Source organism: Cupressus sempervirens, chromosome 4 (genome assembly GCF_028749045.1).
Source record: "Cupressus sempervirens isolate cs-2001-9-10 chromosome 4, ASM2874904v1, whole genome shotgun sequence".
NCBI lineage: Eukaryota > Viridiplantae > Streptophyta > Pinopsida > Cupressales > Cupressaceae > Cupressus > Cupressus sempervirens.
Genome location: NC_143121.1, coordinates 819,676,999 through 819,696,295, shown reverse-complemented (window position 1 = coordinate 819,696,295; position 19,297 = coordinate 819,676,999). Strand labels below are relative to the sequence as shown.

Here is a 19,297-nt window from a genome sequence, read left to right as displayed (position 1 = left end):
ATTTAACTTCTTTATTTGAAAATCTTTAAAATTATGTCATATGAGGGAGCTGCCCCTCTAAATGCAGAGGAAGGCCGCATACCAAGGGCCTATCCAACTATTGTGAATGGTTTGCCACATACACTTTGTCAGGCTATTTATACAGTGACAAATCTATTTACCAATAGATTTTTGGCGACTCTATTGGGGAGACTGAATGAGAAAAGATTGACAGTCACCTATGATGAAGCACGATGGTGCTACCACATGAGAACATTTTTTTAGCTCTCCAACAAAATCTTGGCTTCTAAGACACCCAGGAGGATATTATTTCAAACTTGAACACTCTATCCTGGAGGTGTAGACAAAGTGCACAACAATATCATCAATTAAATCAAGTTCTTGAAGAAGAAGAAGAATTCGGGGAAATCTTGTGAAGAGCTCCTATTGGTCAGAACATTGTAGTCATTGAAAGAATAATAGTTATCCCGAGAAGAAACATGCATAATCTTGGTCACATCCAACAAAAAGTAAATAATAACCAATAAACTAGCTAACAAACCATATACTTGAGTGGTTAGACAAAAAGGTCTACGAGACAAAGATTTTGAAGCCCTTCAAAAGTTAGATTTCAAGCCGCTTACTCCTAAGAAGAAGAAGAAGGTTAAATCTGTTAGTAGGCCATCTTCACCACCCAAGGCTACTATTTCTCCTACGGCCTTTCAAGCTCTGATTCTGATAGGTACCCTTGTACCTCTAGCCATTAATTTGAAGCAATTGAACATCATTCTCCCAACTATGGTACAAAAAGCACCACAACCACTGGTCTCATGGGAAGCCACTATTATTCCTTTAGCTTTAGGGAACCAATTACATGACATGCCCATTGGCTCTCAAAAAATTCTTCCTAAGTTTTTTGGGGATAAAAAAGTTACCACTGATCAACATATCAGTACCTTCTTTATGGCAAGTGGGGTTCTTGCAATTCAACACGAAGATGTTTCTGTTCCTCTTTTTGTTGAAACACTCACATAAGACATGGCTAAATGGTTTGGTTAGCTGTCAGCTGGATCAATGACTTCATGGGCAACCTTAATTCAAGCTTTCGAGAGGAGATTTAAAACTGCTGAAGATGAACATTTGCTTCTCTCCCAATTAACACAAATGAAGAAGGAGGTTCATGAGCCCATGTGAGAATTCATTGCTTATTTTAACCAAACAGTGAACCAAATTCTCGTCAATAAAAGACCCACTAAAGAAAATCAAATGACTTTCTTCATCAATGATCAACCTTCTGATGTAAGCTTTCAAATACGAAGGGCAAGAGCTCCTAATCTAGTAGCCACACAAACTTTGGCCATGGAGGTGGAGGACAATTTGCTTAGTTTAGGTAAATGGAGTCATGAGCTGCAAAAAGGGAAAGGTCAGCAAGCTCATGTCATTGCCACTAACCCTTTATATCAAAAATTAGCTAACATTTGATGTGTTACAAATCAAGAAGCAGTTGCCCCACAATCCTCAGCCTTTGTATCAAGATATCCCAAGGAGGAATTATATGCCATATCAATAGAACAAATAACCTAAATGGCTACCATAACCAACACCAAGATTATCCATTGAACATCCTACATCATCTAGTAAACAAGATGTTATGTGTGATTTTCACCTAATGACAGATCATGATGGTGCAAGTTGTCTCGAGATGGATAGATTCATGCAAATGCATTTGATGGTAGAGAAAATAGAAGAATATGTGGCCCCTAAAGATGTAACAAAACCTACTATTGGGACCTCTTCCATAAATTTTTTAGAATATGAATCTGATGATGAGAGAGCTAAAGATATTAACAATCATTCTTGCAATGCGGCTACACCAAATTGGAGACAAAGATTAGAACATAAGTGGGGAAAAGAAGCAAAGGATAAAGCCTCTGATGAGACTACTAAGCAAATTCTATCTTGGAAGCATACTCTGGAAGAGCCTTTGCAAGCAAAGGAGACAAATAAAGTCAAATCTTCTCACATTGTTGAAGACTCTTGATTTTATTGATCATTGTAAGAAGACCAAAGTAAAAATTTCTCAGTTGGACTACTTAAAATCCAACCCACATCAATTAGAAAGGTTGATTCAATGCGTTGGTAAAGGAAAAGGTTCGCTTAAGATCACTATCAACCATGAGTCAGGAATTTCTCTAGATAAGGAAAATAATTTGGAAGGGCTCATGACTGAGAAAGAATCATTTGTTGCAACTTCTTTGTCAAATAAACCTAATCCATTCTATGTTTCCCTCTATATAGTTGGATGCAAGTTAAGTAATTGTATCATTGATTCTGGTGCATCCGATAATGTTATGCCTTCAAAGGTGGCCCATGCCCTAGGACTCTTTCTAAACAAATCATCATGAAAGGTGTATTCTATGAAGGTGAAACAAGTTCTGTTGGTTGGCTAGTTAAAAGATGCTCAAGTAGTCCTTGCGGCACATCCAAAAAAGAAGTTGAAATTGAATATCCTAGTTTTTGATATCCCAACCAATTATGGGATGCTATTGAGCGTAAGTTTTTGCAAAGATCTCGGTAGCGAAATCAAGATGGACATGTCTCATGCCCTTATCCCAATTGGGGATAAAAAGGTTAAACTCAATCCCAAGCCTAAAGCTAAATATATGGTCTTGAAATTAGATGATCCCATAGCCGAAATATTGTATGTTGATACCAGACATGGAACACATATGATGACATCCACTAAAGTAGATGTAACTGAGCCTCTTATGCTTGATATAACCCATGAATTATGGTCAATGGAGTTTGATGAAATTTCTTCTTCTAGTTCAGGTGCTGGGATAGTGTTGATATCAGCGAAAGGACAAAAGTTCCCAAAAGCTTATAAGTTGGTTTTTGAAACCACTAATAATACCATAGAATATGAAGCTCTTCTACTTGGCCTCAAGTATGCAAGAGAAAAAGGGATCAAACAACTCAAAGTATTGGGAGATGTGAAACTAGTTGTCAATCAGGTGTGGAGGCAATATCAAACAAAGAATGCAAAACTAAAAGCATATAGAAATAGAGTGTGGGATAAGATTGAGAATTTTGATGCTTTTTCTTTATATGCTATCCCTCATGAACAAAATTCTAAAGCAGATTGTCTTGTAGTCTCTGCTCACTCCTTATTCCTCATCTTGAGTTCAATAGGGATATGTACATAGTAAAGATGATTCATAGACCCAGTGTGCCAGATAATGATCAACATTGGCAAGTGTTTGATGCTGATGGGAAAATCATTACATTTCTTGAGGGAAGACCTCCATTTTTTGACCTAAATTTTGAAGGATCACATAATGTCGAGATGAAGAATCGTGATGGAACAAGAGGAGATAATCTTGAGATTATTCAACTACAAGGTAATGTTATTCCAAGAGGGTTAGTCACCCTTGAAAGTCTTTTTGATAAGGAAGATAAAAGAAAAGAGAAAGTTGAAGATACTAAATCTTCTAATTCTTTGGGTTATGAGAAAGTGAATATTGGTTCTAAAGAAATTCCAAAGATGTTCCTAATAGGAAAAGACTTGTCAGCAGAAGAGAAAGGAGAGTTCATGAATTTGTTGAAATCTTACCAAGATGTTTTTGGTTGGGGTTATGAAGATTCAAAGGAATTCATGAATGGAAAATTTAAACATCAGATTCCTTTGAAACCTGGTTCAACTCCCTTCTAGAAAAAACAAAGGCAATTCAATCCAAAGGTCGCTGAAGCTATATTCAATGAAGTTGATGAAATTCTTAAAGAAAGGATTATCTACTCTATTCACCATTCAACATGGGTAGCCAATATCGTCCCAGTTAGGAAGAAGAATGGTGAGATAAGAATATGTGTCGACTTTCAAAATTTGAATCAGGCATCACTTAAGGATAAGTACTGGCTCCTTGTCATGGATCATATTTTGTAGTTGGTATCTGGTTATGAGCTCATGTCAATGTTAGATGGTTTCTCTGGTTATAATCATATCAGTGTTGTGCTAGAAGATCAACATAAAACAACTTTTACCACTTCATGGGGTACATTTGCCTACAATCATATGCCCTTTGGTTTGAAAAATTCTAGAGCCACCTTTCAATAGGCAATGGATCATTTATTTGCAGATCTCAAGAATAAGATCATTGTCATGTACCTTGATGATCTTATAGTGTTTTCAAAACATAGAAGAGATCAAATGCATCATCTGGAATCTATCTTGCATCGATGTTGAATCCATGGCATCTCACTGAATCCTAAGAAGTCTATATTTGGAGTGATAGAAGGAAAACTACTTGAACATATTGTCTCCAAAGAGGGTATTCAGATAGACCCTAAAAGGGTGAAAGCTATTCAATAGTTATCACTTCCCATGGGTAAACTAGGGGTTAGGTCTTTCCTTGGGCAGATAAACTTTATAAGGAGGTTTGTACCAGACTTCTCTGAGATCACAAGGTCAATTGTGGATATGACGAAAGGGAGTAAAAATTTTAAATGGACAAAGGAAGGTAAGGCTTCTTTTGAAAAAATCAAGGTTACGATTGCTAATGCCACTACCCTTTCTTATTCAGATTTTTCTAAAAAAATTCATTTGTATTGCTATGCATCTAAGAACACTTTGTCTGCTATACTTACCCAACCTGGCAAAGACAATGCTAAGGCCTCAATAGCATTCATGAATATCCCTCTTAAGAAACATGAATTGAACTATTCTTTGATCAAGAAGAATGCATATGCTCTAGTCAGAGCAGTGAAACAATTTAGGTTTTACATCTAAACTCTCACTCCAAGGTATTTATTCCTTATTCGGCAGTGAAGACCCTTCTAACACAATAGGAGATCAGTGTGAACAAAAGAGCTTCCTTGATAGCTAAAGTACAAGAATATGATCTAGATATCAAACCTACAAAGCTCATCAGAGGGAAAGGTTTGTGTAAAGCTATCACGGAAGGATCTTTCAGAGATGAAGAAGAGACTGAGAAAGAAATTCCATTAGGGCCCATTAGGTTGCTGGAATAGCATGAGAATTGGCATTAGAAATTAGAATACAAATTATATTCTTTGTTTGGTTGGCAGAATTGGAATGCAGAATAGGATTACGAATTCCCAAAATAGCCCAAAATGATCTTTTGTCTAATCTCAAAAATACTTGTAATTGGAATGCCCCTTCCTATTCTCAATCTCACTTAATCATATTTGATAATCTCGTCGGGTCCGTTTGATATTTTTTGGGGTTTGGTTGAACTGCTGATTATTCTGCTCATTGTGAAAGCACTGTAAATAGGTATTGTGTTAAATGGAGACATTTTTTGTGTTAGGAATAAGGTGTCTCAACCTTGTATAATTCCTATTCTTATTATTTGTTTTGTAAAATGTATTTCTTGCAAATAATGTTGATGTGTCAACATCTTGAATTGTGTATAAGGAGATCATGACTAAAACAGTTATGAGGGATTCCTATGACATGTAAGAGCTATGTTAGGAAGATTCAATGATAGGTGAAGACATGTGGCAACTAAGATATTTGAGTACTGTACACTCTACCCCAATAGTGGGGTTCGAGGCATCGGCTTGAAAAATCCTTTGGGGTTCTTATTTTCTCAGAGAATGGTAAAACCCTAATACGATTTACCTTTGGGAGTAGCCCTAAAGTGAAGCACATGTTATAAGCATTTTTAGGGTTGCGAAGAGATGTGATGTGAAAAGGGTGTATTGTTGGTATTGCAAGTAGCTACTGGAGTCTTCGGTTGTTGATGTTGAACTTGCATTGCAAGTGTATTGTAACCTTGTGTTGAAGATAATACATTGTGCAGGTTCTGAAGGGGTGGGGTTGTTTTACCGAAAGGTTTTTCCCCACTGGAAAATCCTTGTGTTATGTGTTCCTTTCTCTGTCTATTTTTTGTATGCATGTTTGGCTACAATATTGTTGTTTACATGATATTGAATCTGTAAGTTTAGAAGTTTTTAATAGGATTTGCATCATACTTTCCTTATGAGATTAGTGTAGGAAGCTATTTCTGCACCTGAGTTTTCTTACAAGTGGTATCAGAGCTTGATCAACTTTTGATCCTAGTTGTTGGGTAGGGTTTTTTGAGCTAATCTCAAGTTGAGTGGGAGTCTTGTGCAGAGCATCCTGAATCTTATTTGCAGATTGAGATGGCGAGTTCATCATATGGAAGAATGGAGGTGGAGAAATTTAATGGCACTAATTTCGAGTTGTTGAAACTCAAGATGGAAGACATGTTGGAATATTGTGACCTATGGGAAGCGACCACAAGTGCTACAAGATCGAAAAATATAGCTCAAGCAGATTGGGATATCAAAGATCGTAAAACTAAGGTTCTTATAAGACTTTGTTTAACCGATGCAATCCTTCTGAATGTTCTAGATGAGAAAACTGCATATAGTTTGTGGGAGAGACTTGGGGCTGTGTATCAAGCCAAATCTTTGGTGAACAAGTTGTTCTTGAGGAAGAAGTTGTATTCTCTGCGAATGGAGGAAGGTGGATCCTTAACATATCATTTAAATGCATTTAATCTGCTGGCTACACAGTTGACATCAGCTGGTGTCAAGTTAGAGGAGGAGGATCGTTGCTACACACTTTTGTGTTCTTTACCGGATTCATGGGACCATCTTGTGATGGCTCTCGGAAGCACATTAGTCACTTTTAAAATGGATGATGTGGTGTCTTCGCTGCTATCAGAGGAGATGCGGAGAAAGGCTTTTGTTTAGAAAAAAGAAGCCCTTGCTGTTCGTGGGAGATCCACAGAAAGAGGGAAGAAAAATGACAATAAGTCTAACAATAAGGGTAGATCCAAATCCCGTGGGAAGTCAAAGACTTCCAATAAGTCCAAGGAAAAATGTTGGAACTGTGATAAGACTAGGCACTTCCGCAAAGACTGTAAAGAGCCAAAGAAGAAGAAGAAAACCTCAGATTCTGGTTCTGAAAAATCTCAAGAAGATGGCGATGCATTCATCGTAGCTTTGGCAGCCCATGCATTTGATGATGTGTGGTTGGTTGACTCGGGTGCATCTTTTCACATGACCTCTCATCCAAACTAGTTCTCAAAATATGAAGAGTTCGATGGTGGAAAGGTGTACTTGGGTGATGATTCTCACCTAAAGATAGTTGGATGCAGAAGGTTCACTATCAAATTTCCTGATGGACGAGTAAAGGGAATCAATGGAGTTATGCACATTCTAGGTTTGGCACAAAACCTATTATCTGTAAGTATGCTGAATGATGTAGGTGTGCAAGTTGTTTTTTCTAAAGATGGATGTAAGATGATGAGAGGAGCTATGGTGCTTGCTAAGGGTACTAGGAGAGGTACTTTGTTTTAGCTTGATGCACACATTTCTCAATGTAATAGTTCTTTTGTTTCAAAGAAGAGAGTAGCTATCACTTCATCCCCACCATTTGAACGAGTAGTAAAGAAGACTATGGTTAGTGGTTCTGATGGTAGTGCAAAAAGTGTACCTAAGGGTGCAAACACTTTGGAAGGAAAGCTTCCTGCAGAAGAGACAATGTTGTGGCATTGGAGATTTGGTCACATTGGTGAGAAGGGTCTCAGAACCCTAAAAAATAAAAATCTCGTTGAGGGGTTAAATGATTGCAATCTCGAGTTTGACTTCTGTGAACACTGTCTATATGGTAGACAAAATCGTGTTCAATTTTACTCTAGTTCTCACAAATCTTCTGATGTTTTGGATCTTATTCATTCTAATGTATTTGGTCCTGTAAAAGTTTCTTCAATCTCCAAGTCTGTATTTTTTGTATCTTTCATAGATGATTACAGTAGAAGGACATGGATTTATTTCCTTAAAAGTAAGACACAAGTCTTTAGTCGATTCAAGGAATTTAAAGCCCTTGTAGAGAATCAGACTAGTAAGAAGATTAAGTGTGTGAGAACTGACAATGGTGGTGAGTTTTGCTCAGTAGAGTTTGAACAGTTCTGTAAAGAACAAGGTATCGAGAGGCATAAGACAACTCCGTATACCCCATAGAAAAATGGAGTTGTAGAGAGAATGAACAGGACACTGATGGAGAAGGCTAGGAGTATGCTTAGTGAGCTGGTTTAGAACAAACAGTTCTGTAAAGAACAAGGTATTGAGAGGCATAAGACAACTCCGTATACCCCATAGAAAAATGGAGTTGTAGAGAGAATGAACAGGACACTGATGGAGAAGGCTAGGAGTATGCTTAGTGGAGCTGGTTTAGAACAAAGGTTTTGGGCCGAAGCTGTGGCCACTACTTGCTATCTGGTTAAAAGATCTCCTACATCAACCCTTGTTGGTAAGACACCCATGGAGGTGTGGTCTGGTAAGAAGCCTTCAGTTAGACATCTTCGTGTTTTTGGTTGTGAAGCTTATGCACATGTTCCAATGGAGAAAAGATCTAAGTTGGAAAACAAAGCTGTTAAATGTATTTTCATCGAGTACAATGCTGGTGTGAAAGGATACAAGCTTTGGGATCCTGTGACTAGTAAGGTGTTGTATAGTAGAAATGTTATTTTTAGAGAGCTAACATCTTCTCCTATTGTGCTACAACTAGATGAAAAAGAAAAGGAAAAAGATGTTGTTCAGTTGCCTCCTACCCCTGAGAAGACTGAACAGAGAGACCATGTTGGGTCTAATGATGAGGAGAGCTCTTGCAGCTCTGATAGTTCAGAAGAAGAGGAAGAACAACCTCAACCTCAGCCCTTGAGGAGATCCACGAGAGAAAGAAAGCAACTAGAAAGGTTTGGTTATTCTATGTTAGATTCTAGTTGTGCTTTTGCTTTGATTACTAATGCTGATGAGCCTAGATCTGTGAAAGAGGCTTTGGGCATGGAAGATGCAGGTTCCTGGATTGAGGCTATGGATGATGAGATGGCTTCATTAGAGAAAAACAAAACATGGGACCTTGTACCTTTTCCTAAAGGGAGAAAATCTATTGGCTGTAAATGGGTGTTCAAGAAGAAATTCTGTGTAGATGGCAGTGTTGAAAGGTACAAAGCTAGATTGGTTGCAAAGGGGTATTCACAGGTAGAGGGAATAAATTATGGTGAAATATTCTCTCCTGTTGCAAAGTTGACATCCATTATATATTTTTTATCTCTTGCTGCATCATATGATTTAGAGATAGAATAGATGGATGTGAAGATAGCTTTCCTTCATGGTGATTTGGAGGAAGAGATTTATATGTCACAGCCTGAGCACTACATTGTTAAAGGTAAAGAATCCTTAGTTTGCAGATTAAAGAAATCTCTATATGGTTCGAAGCAATCTCCTAGGACGTGGTACCTTAAGTTTGATGCCTTTGTGTTGTCAATTGGATTTGTAAGATCAAAATCAGATCATTTTTTTTTATTTCAAAATTGAAAATGATTGCCTTCTTATTGTTGCATTATATGTTGATGATATGTTGCTGTTTGGGAAGGGTAAGGGTATGATTTTTGATTTTAAATCTCAGTTGTCAGCACAGTTTGAGATGAAAGATCTTGGGGCAGCTAGGTACATCTTGGGTATGGAAATCAGTAGAGACAGGTCTAACAGAAAACTTTGGTTGAGTCAGAGTAAGTATGTGAAGTTTGTGTTGGACAGGTTCAACATGGCAGATTGTAGACCACTATGTGTTCCTATTCCTGTGGGAACAAAGTTATCTGTAGATGATTTTCCAAAATCTCCTAGAGAGGTGGAGGACATGAGTAGAGTACCTTATGCTAGTGCAGTTGGCAGTCTTATGTATGCTATGGTCTGTACTAGACTAGACATTGCCCAAGTAGTGGGAGTCCTGAGTCGATTTATGGCTAATCCTGGACGGATACATTGGGATGCAGTTAAGCGAGTATTCAGATATTTGAGGGGTCCATCAGATTACTCCATATGTTATCATGGTAACTCTTCTAGATCTCCACATTTAGTTTGTATTCATGGGTTTGTGGATTCAGATTGGGCAGGTGATATTGACCGCAGGAGATCCACCAGTGCTTATGTGTTCACTATGTTTGGTGGTGCCATCAGTTGGATGAGCAAGCGACAACTTGTGGTTACTTTGTCCACTACAAAAGCTGAGTACATGGCTGCTACTCATGCTTGTAAGGAAGCCATTTGGCTTAAGAGATTGTGTTCTGATGTTGGTGTTGATGCAGAACAGATTACTATTTGGTGTGACAGTCAGAGTGCTATTTGCCTTGTGAAGAGTCCAACTTTCCATGCCAGAACGAAGCACATTGATGTGTAGTATCACTTTGTGAGAGATATGGTGGAAGATGGAAAGGTAAATTTGGAAAAGGTAGATACTATGAAGAATGTTGCAGATGCATTAATGAAACCAGTGGGCACTGAGAAGTTCAGATGGTGTTCAGAGTTTATGGGCCTTTCGACCTATAGCGGTTAGTTCCTGTTATGTTCCTGTTGCTCTTACAAGGTGTTTGAAAAGTGGGAGAATGTTAGGAATAAGGTGTCTCAACCTTGTATAATTCCTATTCTTATTATTTGTTTTGTAAAATGTATTTCTTGCAAATAATGTTGATGTGTCGACATCTTGAATTGTGTGTAAGGAGATCATGACTAAAATGGTTATGACGGATTCCTATGACACGTAAGAGCTATGTTAGGAAGATTCAATGACAGGTGAAGACATGTGGCAACTAAGATATTTGAGTACTGTACACTCTACCCCAATAGTGGGGTTCGGGGCATCAGCCCAAATTTTTTTTTTGGGGTTCTAGGTATTTTCTTAGAGAATGGTAAAACCCTAATACAGTTTACCTTTGGGAGTAGCCCTAAAGTGAAGCGCATGTTATAAGCATTTTTAGGGTTGCGAAGAGATGCGATGCAAAAAGGGTGCATTGTTGGTACTGCGAGTAGCTACTAGAGTCTTCAGTTGTTGATGTTGAACTTGCATTGCAAGTGTATTGTAACCTCGTGTTGAAGATAATACATTGTGCAGGTTCTAAAGGGGTGGGGTTGTTTTACCGAAAGGTTTTTCCCCATTGGAAAATCCTTGTGTTATGTGTTCCTTTCTCTGTCTATTTTCTGTATGCATGTTTGGCTGCAATATTGTTGTTTACATGATATTGAATCTGTAAGTGTAGAAGTTTTTAATAGGATTTGCATCATACTTTCCTTATGAGATTAGTGTAGGAAGCTGTTTCCGCACCTGAATTTCCTTACAGTTTGGAATTTCCTGGATCATGTGACTGGGCCTCCATATGAGTTTTCAATCAAGCCTACATAGATAGCCTTGGATCTGCAGAAATGGGTGGAGCCGTAATGATTTGGAAAGCGACACATACTGTCAATGCCTCTAACTGGCACCCAGGAAGAAAAAAACAATAATTTCCTTGCAATTTGTTGGCACTGATCGACCTATTTTCCCCTCAGATGCCAAGTCAAAAATGGTTCCTATGAACAAGCAAAAACCTGCAATATTTTTAATATCTAACATTCCTTATACAGAGAAGTTCAAAGTTGGAGAATGACACCAAAAATTGAGCTCCTGCCCCGCATTCAAACATTTCTCTTTGTCAAACATCTAACATCAAAAATTAATGGCTTCAAAACAGGAATTTCTCCATCAATGTCGTAGGTTTTCATTTCATATTCATAAGGTCTTCATCTTTGAATCTAACTGTTTTTCCATTCCTATTCCAATTTCAAATTTATACAACCAAACAGGACTGGAATTACAATTTTCTGTTCCCATTCCCCAGTCCCATTCCCATTCCTATTTTCAAATCTAATTTTCAATTCCTACACCTGCAACCAAACGGGCCCTTAGTTCTATTCATTAGTAATGTCAATAATTGGTTTTCCAATACTGCCTATTTTCTGACATATGGAGAATGCCCAGCTCATCTGTCACCCAAAGAAAAGAGGACCCTAAAGTTGAAATCCGTGAAGTACATTATCTGGGGTGACACTTTGTACAAGAAGGGAATAGATGGTACTTTCTTGAGATGTGTGGACTCTGAACAGAGGAAGGAGTTGCTTCAATTGTTTCACAATGAAGCATGTGGAGGTCATTACTCAACATTGGTAACAGTTTATAAAACTCTGAGAAACTATTTTTATTGGCCTAGAATGTTCAAAGATGCAGAAGAATGGGTCAAGAAGTGCAAATCTTGTCAATATTTCAAAGGAAGAGTCCAATTAGTAGCACTACCCTTGAAACCAGTAATGATCAAAGAACCCTTTTGACAATGGGGTTTGGACTTCATCAATCCTTTCCATCCTTCATCCACTACTAGACATACTCACATTTTAATGGCAACTGATTATTTTACCAAGTGGGTAGAGGCCATCCCAGTCAAGTAAACAACTTTAGAAGTGGTGTGCAGTTTCATCAAGTAAAATATTTTGGTTAGGTTTAGGGTTCCTAACAAGATTGTTACCAATAGTGCTACAAACTTCTCCTCCTAGGAGATATCAAACTTTTTCTATCAATATGGAATCATGTTCTCTCTCACTCCTCAGATTATCACACAAGGAAATGGTCAAGTGGAATCGAGCAATAAAAATATTATGTCCATTGTGTGGAAATTGATAAATGTTAATCAAAGGTCTTGGCACAAACACTTGTATGATGCACTATGCACAGATCGTACCATAAAGAAGAGAGTGACAAGACTATCTCCCTTTGAAATCCTATATGGTACTGAACCAATTTTCCCTCTTCCTCTGGAATTATCTATTTTGAAGTTACAAGATGCTATTGAAAACTATGAATTCAAAGATGCTCTTGAAAAGAGAATATTATATTTGACCAAACTGGAAGAGGAGAGAGATGTGGTTGTAGATAGAATACAAGAACATCAATCCTATGTAAAGAAGTTATTTGATAAAAAGGCTAAACAGAGGGTGTTCCAAAAAGGTGATCTTGTCCTACTTTGGCATAAGCGCAGAGAGCCAAAGGGTTTACATGGAAAATTTGACTCCTTATGGAGGGGCCCATTTCAAATCAAAGAGGTATGCAGGAAAAATTCCTTTATTTTATCATACCTAAGTGGTACCCAGTTGCCCTTACCTTACAATGGGCAACACTTGAAGCATTATCATCAGTAAAAGGTGTAGTGTGGCACCTTTTTGTATATAAGTTGTCTCATTTTTGTTGTGCTCTTGTCAGTTTGTCTTGCTTTTGATTTTTCTTTCTGATGTCCCATTTTTTTTATGTTCATTCCCTCTTTTGCAAAGTGGTTCCTTAGGTGACTCTACAACCCAATGGATAAAGCACTGTTCTAGTTTTTTTGGATTTGAGTTTCATCCTTAAAAAGTACTTGTCCCCAAATAGATCTAGCTATTACCTGGATATCAAAATTGCCATGATTCCTACCTTTTTTGATGATATGGTTATTTTTGAAACATGCCTCATTTTAAGCATTAGAATGGTCACTTTCCCTCAATTTTTTGAGAAATTTTACCCTCTGAATCCTCACGGCTAATCACTAGCTCTGTCCAGCACTTCGAATTTTTAAAATCTAGTCCCTGAGTCAAAAGTTCTCATAGGTTAATGGAAGAAGCCAAAATACATATTTTCAACTTGATCATTAACCATTAACCTCTAAAAAGGTTAAGATTAATTGTCAAAACGCATATTTCAATTTGAAAGCTTAACCATTAACCTGTCCATCAAAAGGTTAAGATAAGCTTGCAAAATTAACCTTCTAAAAAGAGGTTAAGGTCTGGGGGTCAAAACACGTATTCTCTTCCCCATCATTAACTTTAACTTTTAGTCTCAAAGATTAAGGTTAAGCTCCAAAATACGTATTTTGGAGGTGGTTAATTAACCTCTCTGATCAAGTTAGTAAAGGATGAGGAGGTCACCTATCTATTAAAAAATGAAGAGCAACGGCATGCAACTCATGTGATTCCTATTGAAAAGCCCAAGCACTCAAATGAAACTGAAGGAAGCAAACAACAAAGGGAAAGGGATTTGATGGAGAATTTTCTTCTATGCAAAGACAGAGAGGAGACAAATGATGATGGGGACACAACCCAAGAACAAAATGGACACAACAGAAAGGGAAAATTATATTAACTGAGAAAATAAGCTAGTTCAAACAGTACAGGAAAATAAACTTTGAACATGCCCTAAGGGCTTACAATAGCATAAATCTGGAGATAATTTCTCCTTTTAGTACCTCCTCTCAAACTCCACTCCGAACTGCCTTTTACAATGCCAAAAATCTCCTTAAATAGACCCCAGAGGGTTAAGGACTAGGAGTACATTCTAGAAAGTACTGGTAGGCATCCACCGACCAAATAGAAGGTTCTAGAAGCTGCGTTAGAAGTTGGTGCAAATTTAGAAGAATCCAGAAACGGTAACCAAACTTTCGGGAGGCATAACTTTTGAACCGTAGCTCCGATTGACGAATCGTTTACATTTTCAAAAAGCTCTCGAAGCGCTCTATAGCCCTATGGACAAGCTTCGCTTGTTTCCCTTTTTTGGCCCTTTTCGAGGTCATTTAATGCCCCTAACCTGACTTTGAAGCATTCTTAGGAGGTCTCCAAAACCCGAAAAACTGCAATAACTTTCAAACCGTGAGGCCTTTTGACTTGATTCTTTTTCTGGAATGCTCTAAATCACAATTACATTCATTTGGCCAATTCACACCTTCTAGGTCACCAAAATGATGGCCAAATTGCATGCTCCTATTTTTTCGAGATTTTCTAGCACACTGATAGTTGAACTGTGAGAGTTGGAACCTTTATTTGACCCAAATGAGTGTCCAAAAATGAAGACACATGAAACAGAAACTAAGTCTAAGTACATTTTTTTGGGTGACACAGGATTGCCCTTATACCTCTGGATGCTCCTGCATCAAATGAGGTTACAAATGGTGGTGGGATCAATAGTCTACTTGGGAAGAATAGTGAAGAGGAAATAATTGTTCAACATGCGGATATGGTGGAGCCTAAACAACCCAATGATAGTGAAAGCCAAACCCATCACAAGCTCTATGTGTAGGATAATGATTAAGAAGATCGAGAAAACGAAAAGGAAGAGAACGCATAGCATGATATCTATTTGGTGATACATCAACTGTTTGACCAAATACCAGATTTTTCTCAACTCACGGATCTGTAAATCAACTTGGCAATTGGAAAAAGTGCATAGACAAGGCATGTTACCTATTTCACCATCTTCTCTCCATATTATATCTCGAGTAGATAGGCGATGCAGGGGAAATTGATATTACTGCTCATCACATATCTTGATGTAACAATATTGAACACCTCTGCCCTGAAAGAAATGTATGTGAAAATGCAAGAGAGTGGCTTCACTAATAACTCGGTAGAAGTAGTTTGGGTTCCAGTCATACATAGTAGTACGTGGGAAGAGTTTGAGAGAGCGATTGTCAATGCTCCGTGGCCTTCGGTACCAAATCCATGGTTGATAAAGCAGAGAACAGAGTCTTTTATTCAAGCACAAAAAATATATATTTATAATCTTAGGGAGCCATTCATGTGTGTGGTGGATGACAAGGGAAGGATATCAAACAAAGATGCAATGGCGATGATAAAGAGGTGGGGTGTGGAGGCATATCCATTTTCTAAAGCTCGTAAAGAAGAACTGATGAATACGACTGCTGGGAGAAATTGAGATTCAACTCTTCATCCACTTTGCAATTCTTCTTTCAAAATATCGAGTTTCTCTCAAACAAGGCCAAGGAGGTGATGGATCGTGGTGGAGTTATGACGTTGTTCTGCGTGAGTTCACCTGAGGAGATGATAGAGATTGCCCTTCACTTGAATTCTACTTTGACAATGTTGGGAATGGAATTTAATGTGTTTTATGTTGCCCACGATCAATATGGAATCAGTTCAGATGATTATGACAAGGCTTGTGAGAAGCTCAAAGAAAATGAGTCAGAGATGTGTGGCATAGCAACACTCTCCTTGTCTGATATAGAAAGATTTTGGCGGCGTATTAAGTATTTGCGAAAGGACTTAATGAATGGAATGGGAACAGATGAAAGGATAGTGAAGGTGGAGTGCTTTTTCAAAATCTACTTAACATAATATTATGTTACACATGGCTAACGATAACAAGATCACATGCTTTTGATGTGCCAAAATGCATAGTACGCTCAATCCAGAGATGCAACCCGAAATAATGTGGTGATTGACTCGTACGCTGGGCTTGAATGGTGTGGGAAAAGTTGCAGGCTTTGCTGGATAAACTACTTGAGATCGGGTTTGAAAAGAGGTGCATTTTCACTCCACAAAGAAAAGGTTATCATTGAAGCACATGCTGTCCTTGGAAACATGTGGTCACAGATAGCTGCCAAATTGCTAGGGAGAATTGACAATGAGATTAAGAATTTCTGGAACTGACGCATTAAAAAGAAGCTGAAGCTAATGGGAATAGATCCTGTGACTCACAAACCTCTATCAGAGAACTACAACTTTGCAGGCAAAGATTCAGATGACAGCAAATCCACACCAACACGTCCTTTTACAATCAGACCCAATGAATTTCCAAACTTCATTTCTGCTCCAAGATACAACAGAGCCGAGTAATATTGGTATAGACGATTCAATGCCATCTTTGAAAAGTGAAGAGGAAATGGATCATAATGAATTTTACAATGGATTCAATGCCAATTCAAACTCTTCTCCCTCTCTACCAAAGACTACTCTCAAAGCGCGTGAATTATTTAACATAATTCTCAAACAAGTGGAATTTTCAAAGAAGTGGAATCTTAGATAAGAATGTTTATAAATGTTCCTTATTGCTCATACAATAAAAGCACATTTGACAATATAGACACAATTAGAGAGATGGGAACCATAAAGTCAGGGTTTGGTGGGCACATATATGTCTTATCTTCTTTATCTCTTCACGATAAGATAGAAATGTCTTTAGGGTTAGATTATTCAATCTTCTTTTCAAAATAGGTAAGGTCTAAGTTTTAGGTCATATAGGTTAATTTTGTAGAGGTTAATTAACCTCACCCGAATCACATATTTGAGAAGTTGTTATTAACCATGAAGACGTAGTTCTTAGCCTCTATGTCTATATAAAGAGTCATTTTTGGCTTTGTAAAGGGACTTTCTTAGACTTTAGAATAAGGGAACACTATCCTAAAATTTTGATCAGAAGACAAATTTTGGAAAGTATGTGCAAATTTTGTCTTTGAAATTAAAAATCTCTATTATGTTCTTTGTGCAAGAAAATAAAATGAGAGATGCGTTTGATTTCTTGTTCTAAAATCTAGATTGTTGCAGCATAAAGCTATTGATTCTCTCTGTAGTAAACGTTTTTACAGTATTGTGTGAATGTTTATGAATTATGAATCGACATGGTGATAATGATTATTTTCAAGTGTAGTTCTTGATTGTTTTTATTATTATTTTATGTTAACTCTAGAAAGTTATGAAGTCACGTGGTGCATTCGTCATCAATGGCTTTCTATTGATTTTAAAAGTTTAAATTCTTTATTGAAAATCCTTAAAATTACATCATACAAGGGAGCTGCCCCTCTAAACACAGAGGAAGGCTGCATACCAAGGGCCTATTCAACTGTTGTGAACGGTTTGCCACATACACTCCATTGGGCTATTTTTATAGTGACAAATTTGTTTACCAACAAAAGGCAAGGATTTAAACTTGTAATAGCTATTGGCCAATTTGTACCTCCCTTAATTAGATTCACTCCTCTATCAAATTTAGATGATGGACATAACTCTACTTCAAAGTCTTCCAAATTAAGGTGAAATTTCTATAAATATATTTTTTCTAATTTTTTTTTATCAATAAATCAAATTGGTACGAGCTAATCTCCCACAAAAAGTACTAAAACAAAACAAAGTCATTTTTTTTCCGCTAAATTAACGAAATAATATTTTTCCAATTTTTTCTTGTTATTTTCACTACAAACTTCAGAAATTAATTGAAAAATATATAATTATTTTTTAACTTAAGAAATGCACCAAATCTAATTTAATTGTGTGTAGCAACTTGAAAGGACTAATAATTCATCTCCCATCTCTTTAATTTCAACTTATGGCTTTTTTAAAAATCCATGTTATTTCCCTTTCTTCCTTTTTAGAATTTAATAATATTCCATAACTAACCACTTGAAAACTTTGCGAAAAAACTAAGAATCAACTACTGTTTAATAATTATATTAAATTTAATGGTCCCGGCGGGGCTCGAACCCGCGACCTTCGGCTGCCTTAAAGCATTCATAAGACCAACGCTCTAACCAACTGAGCTACGGGACCACTTGGCAGTTGAAACAAGCTTAAATTTTAAATCCTACTGCATAAAAAACGACTTAAACAAATTACCTGGCACACCTGCAACGGGAAGGAAAAAACTTTCAAAGGAAACTCTTGGATTCTTACCGACATCATTTACTAGTTGCATTTCCATACATTCTTTCCTCCATTGTCTGAAACTCATACAATTGAAGCACTCCAAATCAATATTATCATTATGAAACGTTGAAACCTATATGTCAACTCTCTTTTGTCCTTTCAAATGAGCGGTCAAAGTTTTTCTCTTACTCGAAGGAACCTCTTAGCTTAACTTGGAACTTACTAAGACAAATTAGTCTTCTTTCGTTTTGACCCTTTTAACAATATGAATGATCTTGGATATTTGGGGTTAGTTTATTTGGTAGAGACTGCTGTTTTAGAAAATTTAAATGTGTGTGTGTTTAACTTCTGATTTTCTTTGTAATCTAGATGAAAGTTCGTTGTACATTGTGAAAGAAATATAAAAATTATTTTATGTTCCCTATAAATTTAATAAGATAAACATAAAATTTATTATTTAATTATTTTTCAAAATTGATTAAACTATGTTTCTTAGTTATAAAAGTTGAGAATATTTTGGAGCATATCACAATCATTCAATTGAGTCAAAATATATGTGGAAAATGAACATTGTGAAATACAAGACAAACATGGCTTAGCCACAATCCACATAAAGGATATGGAGGTTGTACTCACCAATATATTGTTCAAGAGGTTATAGGAGGAGCTTTCCCTATAAAGGGCTAAGCTCTTGGTTGCAAGGCTAAACTCCAATTCCACTAGTAAAGAAAAAAATTAAAATATATAATTGATCTTATCCTTAAGATAGAACTCTTTTATAAAGCCTTTGGGAGAAAAAACTCTCTTCCCAAGTTAAGTCATGGTTGGTTGGGAGTTGGTAGGGAGGAAGATCTTCCATCATGGTTAGTTGGGAGTTAGTAGGGAGGAAGATCTTCCAACATGGTTCAACAACTATGGTCTTGCCTGTGGAGGACCTAAGCATCAAGTTAGGTGCATGGGGGTTTCATTTGTTACTGACCCATATTTAAAGGAGATGTGG

At 37.1% G+C, this 19,297-nt stretch overlaps 1 non-coding gene across 1 annotated transcript; it reads right to left on the bottom strand.

Annotated features, from left to right (window-relative positions):
- Positions 1-18,114: 18,114 nt before the first annotated feature.
- On the bottom strand, positions 18,115-18,201 carry TRNAI-UAU (transfer RNA isoleucine (anticodon UAU)). The gene is given in 2 exon segments: positions 18,115-18,150; positions 18,164-18,201. It is a non-coding gene; the product is annotated as a tRNA-Ile (tRNA).
- Positions 18,202-19,297: the final 1,096 nt, after the last annotated feature.